This window comes from Balaenoptera physalus (genome assembly GCF_965194825.1).
Source record: "Balaenoptera physalus genome assembly, chromosome: 13".
Taxonomy (NCBI): domain Eukaryota; kingdom Metazoa; phylum Chordata; class Mammalia; order Artiodactyla; family Balaenopteridae; genus Balaenoptera; species Balaenoptera physalus.
In genome coordinates this window covers 92,898,031-92,915,772 of record NC_138892.1, presented here as the reverse complement: position 1 = coordinate 92,915,772, position 17,742 = coordinate 92,898,031, and the positions used below count along the sequence as shown (strand labels likewise).

Sequence of the window (17,742 nt, the reverse complement as noted above, 5' to 3'; positions counted from 1 at the left end):
GGCAATGGAGTGAGTGGATGTGACAAGAGGACATGTCATCAATAGCCCCAACTAATACTTTTGCTGACAGGCAGCTGAGTCATGAAATGACAGTGAGCAAAGAACTGTGAATGAGTGGAGAGAAGCCCATGGATGAGCAAAGATCACATAAGAAAACAAAATTGCACATTCCCAGACAAAATTTGATAATGGCTCCACTTGGTTAATACTAGTGATAAATTTTACTGAGAAACTTCAGTATTTATCACTAATTTTATTAGGAATTTACTTTGATATCTGTCTCTAATTTTTGTAAATATTATTGGAAAAAACTCAAAAATTGTGATTGCTGTGAGATAGTGATTTACCATAGTGTGGGCAACACAGAGCTTGCAACTAAATGCAGTGCTTGTGTGTGTATGTGTGTGTGTGTGACAGAGAGAGAGACAGAGACAGAGAAAAACAAGCATAAGTATACAGAAAAGCAATTGGGCGAGGAGAATGAAAGAAAACTCAATCCTGAATTGCCTGAATCAAGTTTCATCCTGGAAAGAAATAAAAGCAGACATGAAAATTGCAAATGCTTAAGAAGTAATGGGAAAGAAAAACATAACAGAATTCTTATGTAAGAGCTCTGTTAAAAAGAAAGAAGAGCAGGAAAAAAGTAACAGAACTGACTGAAGAAGGAGCAAGAGAACTAAAAATACATTACAATGTAAGAATAGAGAGATTCAGGAAAAAATGCTATATATATGTCAAGGAAATTGCTGATAAAGAAAAGGCCTTTGGACTTCCCTGGTGGCTCAGTGGTTAAGAATCCACCTGCCAATGCAGGGGCCACAGGTTCGGGCCCTGATGCGGGAAGATCCCACATGCCTTGGAGCAACTAAGCCCGTGCAATACAGCTACTGAGCCTGCGCTCTAGAGCCCGCAAGCCACAACTACTGAAGCCCGTGTGCCTAGAGCCTGCACTCCACAACAAGAGAAGCCACCGCAAGGAGAGGCACATGTACCGCAACAAAAACCCAACACAGCCATAAATAAATAAATAAATAAATAAATATATATATATTTTTTAAAAAGGCCTTTGGATTGAGTCATACATATGCGTATTACTACAGCATTCATTTTTTTCTGATTTTTAGTGAAAGCACATTCATTATTAAATTTGATGAAATACTGAAGAGTATTTAGAAGTTACCATAGATCTATTGATGATATTTCACCACCACGTAATTATTTCGGAGAGCAGGCTGAATATATATGCATGTCTATTTCAGTGGCAAGAATTACAGAGCCAGGGATGTGAAGCCCTATGGCATCAAAAGATGTGTGCTTGACCAGCATGAATGAAACAAAAGGAGATGAGTCCAAAGTCAATCATAAGGGCAGTTCTACAAATTATGATTTGTTTCATTATTGTACATGTTAAGAAAAACACTTTGGAGACAAACAAGCTTGCGTTCAAATTTGAGCTCAACTCAACTCTTTTCTGGGTGTGTGACCTCAGTTATTCAATCTCTTCAAGCTTCACTACTCTCATCTGTTTAAAAAAATATATACTATTTACTTCAGTGAGGGTTGCATTTGATAGAGTAAAAGTATGGTTGGTGATATAGAAAGTGTTTAATACTAGAGTTATTGTTTAATACCTGGACCTATGTAGTAAGATTTCACAAGCTCCAACTTATTTCCCTCCTTTCCTCACCCCTACCACCATCAGAAGGAAAAAAAAACAACAGAAAAACCTCACCTGATACTAAGATGGAAACCTGAAAATTCCATTTTAGATTAAACCATTAGGCTAAAGATTGTGTACCATTTTCAAGTTTAAAAACATACTTTAAAAAATGTAACATATTAGCTTTGTCAGTCATTTCCACCTCAATCGACATATTTATGAAATCCTCGGATGAGAGTGTATTTTAATGGAGGTAGAAGGTCCGTGAAAGGCCTGAACCTGTTTGCAATGGTGGCATCGATGAGAAGAAAAAGGGGAACCTGGGAGCACAGAGACGAATTTTACCTTCTTTATGGTTATTTTCTAGGGACTAAGAGAGTTTAGATGTGTTATTTTGGAGGGGGAAAAAAAAAGATCTGTTTGATATTCAACAGTTATGACTTCATAGTGTGCCATGAGGGTAAAATGTAAAAGCTTTTATTAACATTCAGGCATTCATAATACATTTTTATTTATACATAGCCTTTATTTCCAGAGCTCTTGGGACTTTGCAGACACATTACATTTCAGCCTCCATTTATCTTCACAAGTGTGTCACTGAAGTGTGTAAGGAGGAGGTATAACTCTATTATCTTCAGATTACAGATGCAGAAAAGAGCAGACACAGATAAAGCAATTTGTCTATGGCCTCACTACACGTAAGCTGTTGAGCAAGGCATAGAACCAGTCATGTAATAGATACCTCTCCTGTCAGATAAGGACACCAGGGCCCCATCCCAGCTGGGACGTGCCTTTTTCTGAACGTTTAGTATCAACAGATGGAAGGATGCAAGGTGGTGTCCTGTTCAGGGAGATCAAGATGAACAGTTCAGTCTCCAGCAAATCATTGCAGGTATGGTTGCTGTGGATTTGGTGGCTGTTTGGTGGAGGCAGGAGTCGAGAATGGTCTAAAGTTCAGAGCAGCTTTTTGTCCATTAGATGAGCGTCTGTATAAAGCCCTTGGGGCCCTCCCCTGCTGCCCCTCCCATCATACCCTCCTTTCACTGGCTTCAAACCTGGTGTTGTTGAGTAAGTCCCTCTGCAGCTCTGCCACAGCTGAATGGGTCCTGAATCTTAACCTGACATCTCCAGCCACCAACCCAGAATCACACTGCAGCCACACTTCAAGGTTACAGCTTAGCACATACAGAGCTCTGGCTGTGAGCCAGTTCTGAGGCAAGACTTTTCACTTTGTCTGTCCATCAGTTATTTTTATCTCGAAGGTCACCACCATTAAGAAGAAAATAAAGGAACACCCAACATGAATATTTTCACATAGGAGTAATAAACAAGTGCTCATTTGTTATTTTTGTTTATAAAAATCTACTTCCCTTGTTTCTTGAGAAAAAATGAAATGAGATGGTAGAATAATTATTAAAACTGAATGTTTAAGAGTAAACGGTTAAGAGCATTTATTTTGGGTAAAAGTATGAAAAGGTGTCTAAAGCTTTAAATCAAAGTCTTTCTTACTGCTTATGATTGTGAACAGCTTGAATTTAGGTAAGAAAAATGACATTCGAAAATTTGGAATGAGGGACTTCCCTGGTTGTCCAGTGGTTAGGACTCCGAGCTTCCAGTGCGGGGGGCGTGGGTTCGGACCACCTTCTTCCAATTCCTCCTCCTCCCAACTCTTTTTTTGTTTTTAATTAAGAAAACTGGTCTTTTAGAGCAGTTATAGCTTTACAGCAAAATTGAGGGGAAGGTACAGCGATTTCCTATAAACCCCCTGTCCCCACACACGCACAGCCTCCCCCATTATCCACATCCTCCACCAGAGTGGGCCATTTGTTACAACTGATGGACCTACACTGACACATCATAAGCACCCAAAGTCCACAGTTTACATTACGGTTCACTCTTTGCGGTGCACGTTCTATGGGTTTGGACAAATGTATAATGACACATATCCTTCACTATGGTATCATATAGAGTATTTTCACTGCCCTAAATATCCTCTGTAATCAGCCTATTCATCCCTACCCACTTCGCCAATCCCAGCAAACACTCATTGCTGATCACTGATTTTACTGTCCCCATAGTTTTGCCTTTTCCAGGATGTCATACACTTGGAACCATATACTTTAAGACTGGCTTCTTTCACTCAGTAATACACATTTAAGTTTCCTCCGTGTCTTTTCATGGCTTGATAGCTACTTTCTTTTTAGTTCTGCATAATGCTCCACTGTCAGGATGTACCAGAGTTTTTTTAATGCATTCAGCTACTGAAGGACATCTCGGTTGCTTCCAAGTTTGGCAATTTTGAATAAAGCTGCTATAAACATTCATGTGCAGGGTTTTTTTTGGGTTCTTTTAAATTTTTTATTTTTTTTTTTATTTTTGGCTGTGTTGGGTCTTCGTTTCTGTGTGAGGGCTTTCTTTAGTTGCGGCGAGCGGGGGCCACTCTTCATCGCGGTGCGCGGGCCTCTCACTATCGCGGCCTCTCTTGTTGCAGAGCACAGACTCCAGACGCGCAGGCTCAGTAGTTGTGGCTCACGGGCCTAGTTGCTCCGCGGCATGTGGGATCTTCCCAGACCAGGGCTCAAACCCGTGTCCCCTGCATTGGCAGGCAGATTGTCTGCCACTGCGCCACCAGGGAAGCCCCATGTGCAGGTTTTTTGTGGACATATATTTCCCACTCCTTTGGGTAATACCAAGGAGTGCAATTGCTGGATCACATGGTAAAATATGTTTAGTTTTGTAAAAAAACACAAAACTGCTCCAAAGTGTTTGTACCATTTTGCATTCCCACCAGCAATAAACAAGAGTTCCTATTTTTCCACATCTTTGTCAGCAATTGGTGTTGTCAGTGTTTTGGATTTTGGCTGTTCTAATAGCTTGGTAGTCTAACTCATTGTTGTTTTAATTTGCAGTTCCCTAATAACATATGATGTAAAACATCTTATCATCTGCTTATTTGCCATCTGTATACCTTCTTTGGTGAGGTCTCTGTTCAGCCTTTTGCCTATTTTTTAATCTGGTTGTTTGTTTTCTTATTTTTGACTTTTAAAAGTTCTTTGTATGTTTTGGATAACAGTCCTTTATCAGATGTGTTTGCAAGTATTTTCTCCCACTCTGTGGCTTGTCTTCTCATTCTCTTGACAGTGCCTTTTGCAGGGAAGAATTTTTAATTTTAATGAAGTCTAGCTTATCAATCATTTCTTTAATGGATCATTCCTATGCGTGTATAAAAATTCATCACATACCCAAGGTTATCTAGGTTTTCTCTATGTTATCTTCTATTAGTTTTTTTTTTTAATTTTTGAATTTTATTTTATTTATTTATTTTTTATACAGCAGGTTCTTGTTAGTCATCAATTTTATACATATTAGTGTATACATGTCAGTGCCAATCTCCCAATTCATCACACCACCACCCCCTGTGGCTTTCCCTCCTTGGTGTCCATACGTTTGTTCTCTACTTCTGTGTCTCAATTTCTGCCCTGCAGACCGGTTCATCTGTACTGTTTTTCTAGGTTCCATGTATATGCGTTAATATACGATATTTGTTTTTCTCTTTCTGACTTACTTCACTCTGTATGACAGTCTCTAGATCCATGCACTTCTCTACAAATGACCCAATTTCGTTCCTTTTTATGGCTAATATTCCATTGTATATATGTACCATATCTTCTTTATCCATTCATCTGTCGATGGGCATTTAGTTTGCTTCAATGACCTGGCTATTGTAAATAGTGCTGCAGTGAACATTGGGGTGCATGTGTCTTTTTGAATTATGGTTTCCTCTGGGTATATGCCCAGTAGTGGGATTGCTGGATCATATGGTAATTCTATTTTTAGTTTTTTAAGGAACCTCCATACTGTTCTCCATAGTGGCTGTATCAATTTACATTCCCACCAACAGTGCAAGAGGGTTCCCTTTTCTCCACACACTCTCCAGCATTTGTTGTTTGTAGATTTTCTGATGATACCCATTCTGACTGGTGTGAGGTGATACCTCATTGTAGTTTTGATTTGCATTTCTCTAATAATTAGTGATGTTGAGCAGCTTTTCATGTGCTTCTTGGCCATCTGTATGTCTTCTTTGGAGAAATGTCTATTTAGGTCTTCTGCCCATTTTTTAAAATATTGAGCTGTATGAGCTGTTTATATATTAGGGAGATTAATCCTTTGTCAGCTGATTCCTTTGCAAATATTTTCTCCCATGCTGAGGATTGTCTTTTCATCTTGTTTGTAGTTTCCTTTGGTCCCATTTGTGTATTTTTGTTTTTATTTCCATTACTCTAGGAGGTGGATCAAAAAAGATCTTGCTGTGATTTATGTCAAAGAGTGTTCTTCCTATGTTTTCCTCTAAGAGTTTTATAGTGTCTGGTCTTACATTTAGTTCTCTAATCCATTTTGAGTTTATTTTTGTGTATGGTGTTAGGGAGTGTTCTAATTTTATTCTTTTACATGGAGCTGTCCAGTTTTCCCAGCACCACTTATTGAAGAGACTGTCTTTTCTCCATTGTATACCCTTGCCTCCTTTGTCACAGATTAGTTGACCATAGGTGCGTGGGTTTATCTCTGGGCTTTCTATCCTGTTCCATTGATCTATATTTCTGTTTTTGTGCAGGTGCCATATTGTCTTGATTACTGTAGCTTTGTAGTATAGTCTGAAGTCAGGGAGTCTGATTCCTCCAGCTGCACTTTTTCCCTCAAGACTTCTTTGGCTATTCAGGGTCTCTTGTGTCTCCATACAAATTTTAGGATTTTTTGTTCTAGTTCTGTAAAAAATGCCTTTGGTAATTTGATAGGGATTGTATTGAATCTGTAGATTGCTTTGGGTAGTATAGTCATTTTCACAATATTAATTCTTCCAATCCAAGAACATGGTATACCTCTCCATCTGTTGGTATCATCTTTAATTTCTTTCATCAGTGTCATAGATTTCTGCATACAGGTCTTTTGTCTCCGTAGGTAGGTTTATTCCTAGGTATTTTATTCTTTTTGTTGCCATGGTAAATGGGACTGTTTCCTTAATTTCTCTTCCAGATATTTCATCATTAGTGTATAGGAATGCAAGAGATTTCTGTGCATTAATTTTGTATCCTACAACTTTACTAAATTCATTGATTAGCTCTAGTAGTTTTCTGGTGGCAACTTTAGGATTCTCTATGTATAATATCATGTCATCTGCAAACAGTGACAGTTTTACTTCCTCTTTTCCAATTTGTATTCCTTTTATTTCTTTTTCTTCTCTGATTACGGTGGCTAGGACTTCCAAAACTATGTCGAATAATAGTGGTGAGAGTGGACATCCTTGTCTCGTTCCTGATCTTAGAGGAAATGCTTTCAGTTTTTCACCATTAAGAATGATGTTTGCTGTGCGTTTGTCATATATGGCCTTTATTATGGTGAGGTAGGTTCCCTCTATGCCCACTTTCTGGAGAGTTTTTATCATAAATGGGTGTTGAATTTTGTTGAAAGCTTTTTCTGCATCTATTGAGATGATCATATGGCTTTTCTTCTTCAGTTTGTTAATATGGTGTATCACATTGATGGATTTGCATATATTGAAGAATCCTTGCATCCCTGGAATAAATTGCACTTGATCATGGTGTATGATCCTTTTTATGTGTTGTTGGATTCTGTTTGCTAGTATTTGGTTGAGGATTTTTGCATCTATATTCATGAGTGATATTGGTCTGTAATTTTCTTTTTTTGTAGTATCTTTGCCTGGTTTTGGTATCAGGGTGATGGTGGCCTCATAGAATGAGTTTGGGAGTGTTCCTCCCTCTGTTATATTTTGGAAGAGTTTGAGAAGGATGGGTGTTAGCTTTTCTCTAAATGTTTGATAGAATTCGCCTGTGAAGCCATCTGGCCTGGACTTTTGTTTGCTGGAAGATTTTTAATCACAGTTTCAATTTCATTACTTGTGATTGGTCTGTTCATATTTTCTATTTCTTCCTGGTTCAGTCTTGGAAGGTTATACCTTTCTAAGAATTTGCCCATTTCTTCCAGGTTGTCCACTTTATTGGCATAGAGTTGCTTGTAGTAGTCTCTTAGGATGCTTTGTGTTTCTGCAGTGTCTGTTATAACTTCTCCTTTTTCATTTCTAATTTTATTGATTTGAGTCCTCTCCCTCTTTTTCTTGATGAGTCTGGCTAATGGTTTATCAATTTTGTTTATCTTCTCAAAGAACCAGCTTTTAGTTTTATTGATCTTTGCTATTGTTTTTTTGTTTCTATTTCATTTATTTCTGCTCTGATCTTTGTGATTTCTTTCCTTCTACTAACTTTGCGTTTTGTCTATTCTTCTTTCTCTAGTTCCTTTAGGTGTAAGGTTAGATTTTTTATTTGAGATTTTTCTTGTTTCTTGAGGTAGGCTTGTATAGCTATAAACTTCCCTCTTAGAACTGCTTTTGCTGCATCCCATAGGTTTTGGATCGTTGTGTTTTCATTGTAGCTTGTCTCTAGGTTTTTTTGACTTCCTCTTTGATTTCTTCAGTGATCTCTTGGCTATTTAGTAACATATTGTTTATCCTCCATGTGTTTGTGTTTTTTACATTTTTTTCCCTCTAATTGATTTCTAATCTCATGGCATTGTGATCAGAAAAGATGCTTGATATGACTTCAATTTTCTTAAATTTACTGAGGCTTGATTTGTGACCCAAGATGTGATGTATCCTGGAGAATGTTCCATGTGCACTTGAGAAGAAAGTGTAATCTCCTGTTTTGGGATGGAATGTCCTATAAATATCAATTAAATCTATCTGGCCTATTGTGTCTTTTAAAGCTTGTTTTTTCTTATTAATTTTCTGTTTGGATGATCTGTCCATTGATGTGAGGTGTTAAAGTCCCCCACTATTATTGTGATATTGTCAATTTCCTCTTTTATAGCTGTTAGCAGTTGCCTTATGTATTGAGGTTCTCCTATGTTGGGTGCATATATATTTATAATTGTTATATCTTCTTCTTTTATTGATCCCTTGATCATTATATAGTGTCCTTCCTTGTCTCTTGTAACATTCTTTATTTTAAAGTCTATTTTATCTGATATGAGTATTGCTACTCCAGCTTTCTTTTGATTTCCATTTTCATGGAATATCTTTTTCCATCCCCTCACTTTCAGTCTGTATGTGTCCCTAGGTCTGAAGTGGGTCTCTTGTAGACAGCATATATATGGGTCTTATTTTTGTATCCATTCAGCAAGCATGTGTCTTTTGGTTGGAGCATTTAATCCATTCACGTTTAAGGTAATTATCAATATTTATGTTCCTATGACCATTTTCTTAATTGTTTTGGGTTTGTTTTTGTAGGTCCTTTTCTTCTCTTGTGTTTTCCAGTTAGAGAAGTTCCTTTACCATTTGTTGTAGAGCTGGTTTGGTGGTGCTGAATTCTCTTAGTTGTTGCTTGTCTGTAAAGCTTTTGATTTCTGCATCAAATCTGAATGAGATCCTTGCTGGGTAGAGTAATCTTGGTTGTAGGTTCTTCTCTTTCATGACGTTAAATATATCATGCCACTCCCTTCTGGCTTGTAGAGTTTCTGCTGAGAAATCAGCTCTTAACCTTATGGGAGTTCCCTTGTATGTTATTTGTTGTTTTTCCCTTGTTGCTTTTAATAATTTTTCTTTTTCTTTGATTTTTGTCAGTTTGATTACTATGTGTCTCGGTGTGTTTCTCCTTGGGTTTATCCTGCCTTGGACTCTCTGCACTTCCTGGACTTGGGTGGCTATTTCCTTTCCCATGTTAGGGAAGTTTTCGACTATAATTTCTTCAAATATTTTCTCGGGTCCTCTCTCTCTCCTCACCTTCTGGGACCCTTATAATGCAAATATTGTTGCGTTTAATGTTGTCCCAGAAGTCTCTTAGGCTGTCTTCATTTCTTTTCATTCTTTTTTCTTTTTCTGTTCCGCAGCAGTGAATTCCACCATTCTGTCTTCCAGGTCACTTATCCATTCTTCTGCCTCAGTTATTCCGGTATTGATTCCTTCTAGTGTATTTTTCATTTCAGTTATTGTATTGTTCATCTCTGTTTGTTTGTTCTTTAATTCTAAGTGTTTGTTCTTTAATTCTTCTAGGTCTTTGTTAAACATTTCTTGCATCTTCTCGATCTTTGCCTACGTTCTTTTTCCGAGGTCCTGGTTCATCTTTACTATCATTATTCTGAATTTTTTATCTGGAAGTTTTCCTATCTCCACTTCATTTAATTGTTTTTCTGGAGTTTTTTCTTGTTCCTTCATCTGGTACAAAGCCCTCTGCCTTTTCATCTTGTCTATCTTTCTGTGAATGTGGTTTTTGTTCCACAGGCTGCAAGATTGTAGTTCTTCTTGCTTCTGCTGTCTGCCTCTGGTGGATGAGGCTATCTAAGAGGCTTGTGCAAGTTTCCTGATGGGAGGGACTGGTGGTGGGTAGAGCTGGGTTTTGCTCTGGTGGGCAGTGCTCAGTAAAACTTTAATCCACTTGTCTGCTGATAGGTGGGGCTGGGTTCCCTCCCTGTTGGTTGTTTAGCCTGTGGCGACCCAACACTGGAGCCTACCCAGCTCTTTGGTGCGGCTAATGGCAGACTCTGGCAGGGCTCATGCCAAGGAGTACTTCCCAGATCTTCTGCTGTCAGTGTCCTTGTCCTCATGGTGAGCCACAGCCACAGCCATCCCCCGCCTCTCCAGGAGACCCTCCAACAGTAGGTAGGTCTGGTTCAGTCTCCTATGGGGTCACTGGTCCTTCCCCTGGATCCCAATTCGCACACTTCTTTGTGTGTGCCCTCCAAGTGTGGATTCTCTGTTTCCCCCATTCCTGTTGAAGTCCTGCAATCAAATCCCACTAACCTTCAAAGTTTGATTCTCTAGGAATTCCTCCTCCCGTTGCCAGACCCCCAGGTTGGGAAGCCTAACGTGGGACTCAGAACCTCCACTCCAGTGGGTGGACTTCTGTGGTATAAGTGTTCTCCAGTTTGTGAGTCACCCACCTAGCAGTTATGGGATTTGATTTTATTCTGATCGCGCCCCTCATACTGTCTCATTGTGGCTTCTCCTTTGTCTTTGGATATGGGGTATCTTTTTTGGTGCGTTCCAGTGTCTTCCTGTCGATGATTGTTCAGCAGTTAGTTGTGGTTCCGGTGCTCTCACAAGAGGGAGTGAGTGCATGTCCTCTACTCCACCATGTTGAACCAATCTCCTCTACTAGTTTTATAGTTTTATGTTTTATAATACATTTAGGTCTCTGATACCTTTTGAGTTAATTTTTGTCAAAGGTGAAAGATCGTCTCTAGATTCATTTTTTGCATATGGCTGTCCAGTTGTTCCACTGCCATTTGTTGATAAGATTATCTTGCTCCATTGTATTGCCTTTTCTCCTTTATCAAAGGTCAGTTGACTGTATTTATGGGTCTATTTTGGGGCTCTCTATTCTGTTCCATTGATCAATTTGTCTGTTCTTTCACCAATACCACACCGTCTTGATTACTGTAGCTCTGTATAAGTTTTGAAGTCAGGTAGTGTCAGTCCCTTAACTGTTCTCCTTCGATATTGTGTTGGCTATTTGGGGTCTTTTGTCTCTGCATATAACCTTTAGAATCAGTTTGTTGATGTCCATAATATAACTTGATGGTACATTGTTTGGTATTGTTGAATCTATATATCAATTTGGGAAGAAATGACATCTTAGTATTGAGTGTTCCTATCCACGAACATGGAATACTTCTCCATTTCTTTAGTTCTTCTTTGATTTTGTTAATCAGAGCTTTATACCTTTCCTCATATAAATCTTGTACATATTTTGTTATTTTGTACCTAAGTAATTTATTTTGGGGGTGCTAATGTAAATGGTATTGTGTTTTTTAATTCAAGTTCCATTTATTCATTGCTGGTATATAGGAAAATAATTGACTTTTGTATATTAACGTTGTATCCTGCAACATAATCACTTACAAGTTCCAGGAATTTTTTTTTATCAATTCTTTTGGATGCTCTATATAGATGACCATGTCATCTGTGAACAAAGACAGTTTTATTTCCCTTTTCTCAGTTTATATACCTTTTATTTCCTGTTCATGAGCTGTTGCATTAGCTATAACTTCCAGCATAATATTGAATGTGAGTGGTGAGAGGGGACATCCTTGCCTTGTACTTGATTTTACTGTGAAAGCTTCAGGTTTCTATTAAATATGGTGTTAGCTGTAGGGTTTTCATAGATGTCCTTTATCAAGTTGGGAAAGTTCCCATCTATTAAAAGAGAGTTTTTATTATAAATGAGTTTTGGATTTTATCAAAAGCTTTTTTCTGCATCTATGATAGATCATGTGATTTTTCTCTTTTAACCTGTTGATGTGATGAATTATATTAATTGATTTTTAAATGTTGAACCAGCCTTGCATACCTGGGATAAATTGCACTTGGTCAGGGTGTATAATTCTTTTTATACATTGCTGGATTTGATTTGCTGCTATTTTGTTTATGATTTTTACATCTATGTTCATGAGAGATATAGGTCCATAGTTTTCTTTTCTTACAGTGTCTTTGTCTGGTTTTGGTATTAGGGTAATGCTGACTTTATAGAATGAATTATAAAGCCTTTCCTCTGTTCATATCTTCTGGAACACATTGTAGAGAACTAGTATAATTTCTTCCTAAAATGTTTGGTTGAATTCACCAATGAACCCATCTGGACTTGGTGCTTACTGTTTAGAAGGTAATTAATTCAATTTCTTTAATAGATTCAGGCCTATTCAGATAGTCTATTTCTTCTTGTGTGAGTCTCAGCAAATTGTGTCTCTCAGGGAATTGGCCAACTTCATCCAGGTTATCAAATGTGTGGGCATAAAGTTGTTGATAGTATTCCTTTATTAGTCTTATAATCTAATAACATCACCTCAAAATATGTAGAGCAAAATTTGATCCGAGCTACGAGGGTAAGTATTCAAATCCACAATAAAAGAAAGAGTTTTTTACACAACTTTCATTAACTTATTAGAAAAGAAGACAAGAATTCAGGAAGGATATAGAAGAATCAAATAATATTATAGCACACCTGACCTTTTCCAATGCACATGGATTATTTACAAAAATTGTCCTCTCACGAAGATAGCTGAGAATAGGAAATTAAATAAAATAATTTAAAATGAAGAAAAGCAGACAGCTGCATGAAAAGCAATGAAGTTAAAACACACCCTCACGCCATACACAAAAATTAACTCAAAATGGCTTAAAGACTTAAATATGAGACAGGACACCATAAAACTCCTAGAAAAGAACATAGACAAAACATTCTCTGACATAATCATACCAAAGTTTTCTTATGTCAGTCTCCCAAGACAATAGAAATAAAAGCAAAAATAAGCAGATGGGACTTAATAAAACTTATAAACTTTTGTTTTCACAGCAGAGGAAAACATAAACAAAATGAAAAGACAACCTACAGACTGAGAGAAAACATTTGCAAATGTTGTGACTGATAAGAGCTTAATCTCCAAAATATACAAACAGCTCTTACAACTCAATAACAACAACAACAACAAAACCCAATCAAAAAATGGGCAGAAGACCTAAATAGACATTTCTCCAAAGAAGACATACAGATGGCCATTAGGCACATAAAAAGATGCTCATCATCACTAATTATTAGAGATATGCAAATCAAAACTACAATGAGGTACCACCTCACACCAGTCAGAATGGCCATCAGTAAAACGTCTACAAATAACAAAAGCTGGAGGGGATGTGGAGAAAAGGAAACCCTCCTACACTGTTGGTGGGAATAAAAATTGATGCAGCCCCTATGAAAAACAGTATGGAGATTCCTCAGAAAACTAAAAATAGAGTTGCCATATAATCCAGCAATCCCAGTCCTGGGTATATATCCAAACAAAACTATAATTTGAAAAGATACATGCACCCTATGTCTGTAGCAGCACTATTTACAATAGCCAAGACATGGAAACAACCTAAGTGTCCATCAATGGATATTATCCAGATGAATGGATAATGAAGATATGGTGTGTGTGTGTGTGTGTGTGTGTGTGTGTGTGTGTGTGTATGTATTACTCAGCCATAAAAAAGAATGAAATAATGCTATTTACAGAAACATGGATGGACCTAGACATTATCATACGAAGCGAAGTAAGTCAGAAAGAGAAAGACAAATACCATATGATATCACTTACACATGGACTCTAAAATACAACACAAATGAACATATCTACGAAACAGAAACAGACTCACAGATATAGAGAACAGACTTGTGATCGCCAAGGGTGAGGGGGATAGGGAAGGGAAGGATTGGGAATATGGGATTAGCAGATGCAAATTATTATATACAGAATGGATAAACAACAAGCTCCTATTGTATAGCACAGGGAAATATATTTAGTATCCTGTGATAAACCATAATGAAAACAAATATGAAAAAGAATATGTATGTATAACTGAATCACTTTGCTGTACAGCAGAAATTAACAACATAGTAAATCAACTATACTTCAATAAAATTTTTAAAAATAAATAAAATGAAGGGAATATAAAGATAAGAACAGGGCTTAAGGTCTCTGTCACATATTCTTGTGTGTATGCTTGTTGTTTTGTTTTGTTCTGTTGTTTTGTTTCATTTTGTTTTTAACAACATTTAAAAATGTAAAAATTATTCTTAGCTCACTGAGCCAAACAAAAACAGGCCATGGGTCAGATTTGGCCAGAGAGTTTTCATTTGCTGACTCCTGCTATAGATCATCATTAAAATGATCATAAAAGGATATTATGAAAAATTTCATGCCAATAAACTTAAAAATTCAGATGACATGGACAAAAACACAAGTTACCAAACCAACAGAAGAGTAGAAAGCCTAAGTTGTTTTACAACTATCAAAGAAACTAGATTGTTAATTTAATTCCTTTCCACAGAGAATAACAACAGGCCCAGATGGCTTTGCTGGTGAATTCTACCAAACACTTAAACAGACTTTTCTAGAGAACAGTAAATGAGGGACTATTTCCCATCATTTTTGAGGGAGCTTAATAACCTTGATATCAAAACATGACAAAAACATCCTGAGAAAGAAAAATTCCAAGCCAATGTCACCCAGAACAGATTGAAAAAAATCCAAGTAAAATATTAACAAATAAAATTTAGCAAAATATAAAAATTTGGGTTTATTTCAGGAATACAAAATTGACTGAACAGTTAAAAATCAAGCAATATAATTTATCACATTAATGGAATAAGAGAAAAATCATATGACTATCTTATTAAATGGAGAAAATATTGTGATAAAATTCACTATTTATAATAAAGATTCTTAGCAAACTAGGAAGAGAAGGTAATTTCCTTATTTCAAAAACAGTATCAACAAGATATACACAGCAAGCATTAAGCTTAGTGATGAAATGGTGAAAGCTTTCCTACCTGGAACAAGACAAGTATGTCTGCTATCACCACTCCCATTTAACAATGAACTGAAGGTTCCAGACAGTGCAGAAAGGGAGCATAGCTATTACAGAAAAAAGAGAGAGAGACAGAAGGAAAAAGAAAGAAAATTGGAGAAGGAGGAAGAGATTGGAGAGGAAGAAATAACACTTTCATTATTCACAGATGATATGTGTGTGTATGTTCATAGAAATTCTGAAGAAGGAATGTAAAATGGTACAGCCACTGTGGAAAACAGTATGGAGGCTCCACACACATAAACATCACACACATACACACACACACACACACACACACACACAAATAGAACTACCATATGATCTAGCAAATTCCACTTCTGAGTATATATCTGAAGGAAATTAAATCACTGTCTCAAAGAAATATCTGCAGAGTATTGAGTTCCCTGTGCTATACAGTAGGTTCTTATTAATTATCTATTTTACCTGAAACTAATATAATATTGTATGTTAATTATAATTCAATTAAATAAATAATTTAAATAATTTTAAAATAAGTAAATAAATAAAGAGATATCTTCACCCCCTATTTCATTAAAGCATTATTTGCAATAGCCAAGACATGGAAACAACCTAAGTGTCCATGAAAGGATGAATAAATTTAAAAACATGATATATATATATAATTCGGTCATAAAAAAGAAGAAAATCCTGCCACTTGCAACAATATGTATGAACCCTGAGGGCATTATGCTTAGTAAAATAAGTCAGGCAGAGAAAGACAAATACTGTATGATCTCACTTACATATGGAATCTAGAAAAGCCAAATTCATAGAAACATAATAGATTGGTGGTTGCCAAGGGGTAGGGTGAGGGATGAATGAAGGTGGTCATTTATAAAATGAATAAATTCTGAGATTATAATCTACATGGTCACTTCAGTTAATAAGACTGTACTGCATATTTGAGAGCAGCTAAGAGAGTAGATCTTAAGAGTTCTCAACACAACACAAAGATTGTAACTATGTGAGGTAATGGATATGTTAACTAACCTTATTGTGGTAGTCATTTATATATATATTTATATATTTTGTATATATTTATATATTATATATATATAGAAAATCATCACATTTGTACACCTTAAATTTACACAATGTTATATGTCAATTATATCTCAGTAAAGCCAGGGGGGGAAGAAAGAAATTCCAAAAGAATTACAGGTATTTAGCATTAACAAGAGAGTTCAACACAGTTGCTATTTAAAATACACAAAAGCATTTCTTTTCCTATCCCAGCTCATGAAGTCATGTCTCCTATTATCTTCTAGAAGCTTCAGATACACACAAATGCATTTCTTTATATCAGCAATAAACAGCTAGAAAATAAGATTTTAAAATGATACCATTTATAACAAAACTGAAAACATCCAACTGCCAAATATCAAATCTAACACAAGATACACAGGACCAGCAGTGTCATGAAAGGGCAGCAAAGACCCGCGAATTGAGGGCTCCGCTGTTTGCGTGCGAGGCGTTTCTTCCCAGAGCAGTTGGGAAGTGAGAGGCGTAAAGAGAAATTTTTAGAAGATAATTCTGGAATACTGTTGACCAGGAGTGTGGGTCACTTCGACTGGAGCAGTAACTGTTGATCAGCCGTCTCCAGGGGACTGTGGGTCTGAAGCAGTAGCAGGAAAAATGTGGCCCTTGGACCTAGACGAGGTGGAAGCACCGGAGGAGGTGGACGTGCTGGAGCCGGAGATGGATTTGGAGCAGTTCCTGCTCCCGGGTATCAACCAGATGCTGGAGGACATCACGGAGCTAACCTGAAAAGCCGGGAGCACGTGTCTGAGGACCAGGAGCAAGTTGTGGGAGATGGACCATCTGCTCATCCAGATAAAAACACAGGTGGAGGCCTCGGAGGACGGCGCCTTGAATGGGCGTCCCAGTGGGGAGACTGCCGACAGAGTATCACAGTTGTGCGAGAAGGCCCAGGAGATCGAAAAGGTGGCAGAGATGTTGGTCGAGCTGGTCTGGCGGATGGAGAAAAGTGAATTGTCCTGAAGGAGGGTCTCCAGTTCACTGCTAATGGACTCTGGTCAACTGATAAGAATGGGCCAACACCTCGAGGAAACCAAAACAGCTTGTCATTTTCTCTGTTTTGTTTTGTATGTTTTTTACCCCCATGTAACAATCTCCCTTAGGGTCAGTGGTTGGTGACCTCCATAGAGGTTTAGATTGTCAAATATATTTGGTTCTTGAAAAACAACTTTTGTTTGAGAAATACTCAAATAAGGGATATGGGGCTAAATCAAAAGTTGTTTTAGTGGTCAGATTTATTTTGTTCCTTTGCTGTGTTTTTTTAAATGTTGGGCAAGGCCCAACATTTGCTGTTACCCATGTGACAGCATTGTTTTCTGGAACCTTGGAACATTTGAAGACTTGGGGTCAGAATCTCCCCACTTTAGAGGTGCAGTAGAAGGCACCACTTGGATGTAGCTGATCAAGAATGTAGGGATGAGAGACTTCCCTGGTGGTCCAGTAGTTAAGAATCCCCCTTCCAATGCATGGGACATGGGTGTGGTCCCTGGGTGGGGAACTAAGATCCCACATGCCTCGGGGCAGCTAAGCCTGCATGCTCTAGAGCCCACAGGCCACAACTAGAGAGCCCGTCTGCCACAACTACTGAACCTGAGAGCTCTGGAGCCAGTGTGCCACAACTAAAGAGAAG

General features: G+C 37.5%; 1 protein-coding gene and 1 pseudogene across 2 annotated transcripts in view; one reads left to right on the top strand and one right to left on the bottom strand.

Annotated features, from left to right (window-relative positions):
- LOC309641237 (uncharacterized protein) overlaps nucleotides 1-17,742 on the bottom strand; it is a 487,119-nt gene that overhangs the window by 128,722 nt on the left and 340,655 nt on the right. The window lies entirely within an intron of this gene.
- Nucleotides 16,710-17,075, top strand: LOC309641239 (MORF4 family-associated protein 1-like 1 pseudogene; annotated as a pseudogene). Its single transcript has one exon. The product of its transcript is annotated as an MORF4 family-associated protein 1-like 1 pseudogene (transcript).